Raw genomic sequence first — 5030 nt, forward strand, 5'->3', positions numbered from 1 at the left:
TCAGGGTGTAAAAACTGAGAGGGTGCTGGGGCTCCCGAACAAAGCTGTGCAGAAGGACAGTGGATCCCTGCAGGCTGCTGAGGACACCCAGCAACTCAGATTCACATGCTGGAAGCACACGAGGGCCCTGGGCCAGCCCCAGCGGGGCCCCGGAGCCCCAGGGTGGGCTCTGACTGACATTTTTCTGCAGCTCTCCCTGCTGTGCTGGTTTCAACTGGAGCTGATGAGTTTAACAATCTCTTTATAAGTTCTGAATCCAACGTTCTTTGTGCCCATTTTAGCACAAGTGTAACAGGTGGTGCTAATTATCAGTGTGACATAAATTCTTGGAGAGGTAGCCTCTGGAGAGGGCTATATAGATTTTTTTAAATGACTATTTTGACCCAACAAGCTTGTCACTTTATTACAGTTGTTTTGTTATTAAAAAATACCTATTTATTATGGAAACATTGGGGAAAAAACAAAACATCATAAAGGATGAAGTAAAGGTTATTCGTATTCCACCACCCAGAGATGATCACATTTTGATATATAATCTTCTAATATTTTTTCTAAATATGGACTGATATGCACGTACGTTTTACATAATTGGGCCCACATTGAGCATTTTATTTAAACTGAAAAATATGCTGTGAATATACTCTTACGTCATTGAGCCATATTCTAGAAGTGCTGCAAATTAATGCAGTATGAGCAGAGAGATAAGATGCATCTTGGATTGTTTTATTTGCTGTCAGTTCATTTCTATTTGTAGGATATTCCTCTTGCCAGAATAGCCTCATTTACAAGTCCTGTCCCTTCCTTCCACCCCTGCAAGGGAGCTAAAGCATTTTCTCAGGTAATCATCCCACACTATCTCTGCATTTTTTTTTTTTTTTTTTTGTATATAAACTATTTATTAACAGACAAGGCCTACAGACTTATTCCTTCTTGGACACACCCATAGTACAGCCATGGCAGCCAGTGGTCTTGCTGTGCTGGCCTCAGATATGAAGGCCCCAGAGGTGGCGCAGCCCTCTATGGGCCTGAAACTTCTTCAATCGCTCCAGGTCGTCACAGAACTTGTTGTCCATTGGCTGGGATCTGGCTGTATTTTCCAAACTTTACATCCTTCTGTCTGTTCAAGAACCAGTCCGGGATCTTGTACTGGCATGGATCCCGCATAATGGTGATCACACGTTCCGCCTCATCCTCAGTGAGTTCTCCTGCCCTCTTGGTGTGGTCAAAGTCTGCTTTCCTCAACACCGCATGAGCATATCTTCGACACACAGCCTAAATGGCAGTGATGGCAAAGGCTTTTTTTCCACCGCCCACTGATGCTGGTGTTGAGTACTCGCAAAATATGCTGGAACTCTTCAGGGATCACTAGAGACATGGTGGCCACAGAGGCGGCAGCATGTAGGCCTCCTGTGGAGGAGAATCTCTGCGTTTTTTAAAATGCTTTCTGGGAAGCCCTAGGACCAGCTAAGATCTATCTGGATCAGTAGTTCTCAATCTTGAGCTCACATCAGAATCTCCTGGAAGGCTTGTCAAAGGAGATTGCTGGGCTTCACCCCTGGAGTTTCAGTAGAGCTGGGGTGGTAGACAAGTTCCCAGGCAAATGTTACTCATGTTGGTTTTCTACTGAGAACCACTGATTTGGGGGAATGGATGAACAATTTGCTTCCTCCAAGCCCTCTCCCAGCGTTCCTTGGCTACTTGTCTTTTTCCCTTAGAGCATTTATTTTGTCTCTAAATTCTTTGCTTGTAACCACTCCCTATGCTGTCTTCTCGTGGTGTCACTCATGCATACAAAGGACAGAAATATTTTCTTAATGGAGGGCTGGAATCCAAAGGGTTCGAGGAGCCCCCTAGTACCCGTGAGAGTAGAAGCCAGGGTGATTCGTCCTTCCCTGTCACTGCGGCACAGTCTCCTGAAGAGCTGGCTCAAAAGGAAATGCACAGATGCCCAGACTATTTGTTAAAGGAAATGACACATTATCCTCTTCCCAACATCTGGTCATTCCTGAAAGACAGTCAAGTCCCGATAATACTGTTGACTCACTAGAAGCCTGTGTCTTCTTTCCCGAGGGAGGTGGAGACGAACCAAGGAGGACAGAATCTATTTTTGTGTCGGCCCAAGGGGACGCCTTGGGGAGGGGATGAAGGGTCACCCACATTGCTGTTCTGTTCTGGGAGCCAGGAATGCATACTTCCTTCCTGTCCAGCCCTGAGCAACAGTCTCTTTCTTAAGTCTCAGATCTTCCACAGAGAGCTGGAAAGATTTTTAAATGCCATGGTGGGCTGGAATGGCTGGACACCAGCGTAGATGGACTGATGAAATGGGAAGAGGAGATTTGGCAGGACGCAGGGTGTTGAGGTTGCAGCAAAGGCAAGAGAGCTGTGTTGGGTTGAGTGACTGTCACACTGTGCAGTCAGGGCTCAGAGGCTGCATCTGGCTGCCTCTTCATTAGGAAATGCGTGTGTTTTTTTTTTCATCTCTAAGGCATCTTCTAGGGGCTAAACATGGAGAAAGAATAAGAGGGGTGTGAGTAGGGTGTCTGGTTAATTAACCTGGAGGACTTGCCCAGGTTGACTTTGCACAGGTAAGGAGAAGTAATACCCTGAAATCCACCTGGAGATCCAGGGGGACCCCCTCCAGCATCTCAACCAGTTGGATTAAGTGAAGCTGAGTTCTGAGAGAAGGAAGTTTCGTTCTCATTAAACTAATAGAGGGCCTCCTGGACTAGGGAGGGGATGGGGAGAGGTGGGGAGAGGTGGGGAGGGCACCTCTGCCTTTGGAGCTAAGGGCATTTATTGTGCCAGGCCTTTGTTTTGTTCCAGCCAGGGCACTCTGGCGAAGGCATCCTGGGAATTTGGCCTGCAAACAGAAAGGGCATTTCCTTGTGTGGGTTTCCTGTTTAGGTCTGCGTAGAAACCCAAAGGATCGCTTGGCCTCATAAATCCTCTAGACATTACTGGTGTAGATGCTCTGGCCGGATGCCATGGGAAAATCGCACAGAAATAGAAGAAGGGAGGAAAGCACATTTACTCCCAGGATGCTGGGTGGGTTTCAGGCTCCCTGCCTTCAGATCTGTAAACAGAGGAGGTTGGGCTAGAGGGGATGATCATTCAGGTCCCCTCCAGCTTTGACAATCTCAGGTTCCATTTCCCTCTCAAGGGTCAGCGGGAGCTGGCACTGTGAAGCTCAGGCATGGGAGTCAGCTGAGCAGCTCACCAAACAGAAGCATGAAGAAAATTTCAACCAAAAATTTAGAAAGTTGCCTTGGAATATCCTTTAGGCTCCTTCACAGAAAGAAGGTGCTTCTGAACTCTGGTATTTCCCAGACTTTCCTAGACGCTTAGCGTATCCCAAAAATGACAGCTACCAGGGTCAGGAGTATTGTGGAGTCTCGTGGATGGGTTTTGGCACAAAGCAAGTTTGCAGAGCTGGCGGTGAATAAGGTGTTTATTAGGAGACATCACCCATTTCAGGTTTCTTTTTTTACTTCCAGTTTCCCTCAATTTCTGCATATGTCAAATTGCAGTTTGGCATTCACACTTGTTGGTTTAATGGAAGAGGCATGTTTTCATTCTTAATCTGTGGATGAATTCAGATTCTGCGCAGACTCCACTTGGAATTGACCAGACTTTAGGTCAGTTGGGAAAGTCATGGGGCAAAAACGGGATTTCTTATGGAGATTTCCTGTGTCAACCCAAGCTTTGTTCCAGTAAGAACATGCTCATCATCTTCAACGATGCCTCTTGTGTTACCTTATTTTCTCATTTATCCTTGTTTGCATCATTTAGAAAATGTGTTATATAGAACTTTTTTGGAAGGCAAATAATGAAATGATATTGAGTAACATTAAATTAATTGCTTGTAGTCAGACAATGCAGCGTTCTAGTAAATTAATTGGATATTTTACTTAAGCAGGGGTAGACCCACTTATGAAGCAATATTTCTCAAGACAAGATTGCCCCCTTAGAATTCAGCATGGCTCTATCCTCAGTTCTCTCGGGTGCGAATCGTGGCATTTGTCTGTGAACCTCATACCCTCAAACATGTCCTTACAGATAAACACATCCACAAAGGAAAATCACTTCCAAGGTCCCATTCTGTTATTTCTTTTCCAAATTTTGCTTTTGTGTGTCTGAAATACATTCTTCTTTTCCTCCCACCAACTCTGAGCTGTTTCTTCAATAATGAAGTAGGTGGAAGAAGAAGGAACATGATAGGAAGTTCTAAGCTTTCTGGGTCCGTGCTCCTTAAAACACTAATCCTGAGAAATGTGCTTTAAAAGGGAGTCCTGTGGTCACACAGGGGTTGGGAAATGCATGTTTGCACTCTGCTGTGTTAAAAGCTCTGAAAATTCATGCAATAAAGAAACATGTTTGACTTTAGCTCAGCATTTCCCAAACTTATCTGATCAAGAAAATATCTTTTTATATTATGTGTATAGCAGATATTAACAAATGGAGGAATAAGTGTTCTATGTGACACTTTGAGAAATGCTTCCTGCTGAAAAATAGAGTTCACTGTCTTATATTTAGTACTGGGGATAAATATACGTATTTATGTTATAGTATATAATATGAATATTTATAATATATGTTATATATTATATGAATCCTTATATTATAGTATATATTATATAACATAAATATAAATATATTTATAGTGATAATATAAATATTATATATGATATTATATAAATGTTTATAATTTATATTTATATTATAACATTAACATAATTATAATATATAATATAATTCTATATTACATTACATATAATTATATTATGTATTATATTATATAATATAAATATAATATGTATAATTATAATTTTATTTGTTTATTTATTTATTTATTTTTGAGATGGAGTCTCGCTCCGTCACCCAGGCTGGAGTGCACTGGCAGGACCTCTGTTCACTGTAACCTCCACCTCTGGGGTTCAGGCAATCCTTCTGCCTCAGCCTCCTGAGTAGCTGGGACTACAGTTTCTTGCCCCCACACCCAGCTAATTTTTTGTGTTTTTGGTAGAGATGGG

The 5030-nt window shown here is 42.8% G+C and overlaps 1 pseudogene; it reads right to left on the bottom strand.

Annotated features, from left to right (window-relative positions):
• Positions 1–920: 920 nt before the first annotated feature.
• On the bottom strand, positions 921–1375 carry LOC100611142 (small ribosomal subunit protein uS13-like; annotated as a pseudogene).
• Positions 1376–5030: the final 3655 nt, after the last annotated feature.

This window comes from Pan troglodytes, chromosome 1 (genome assembly GCF_028858775.2).
Source record: "Pan troglodytes isolate AG18354 chromosome 1, NHGRI_mPanTro3-v2.0_pri, whole genome shotgun sequence".
In the NCBI taxonomy this organism is placed as follows: Eukaryota; Metazoa; Chordata; class Mammalia; order Primates; family Hominidae; genus Pan; species Pan troglodytes.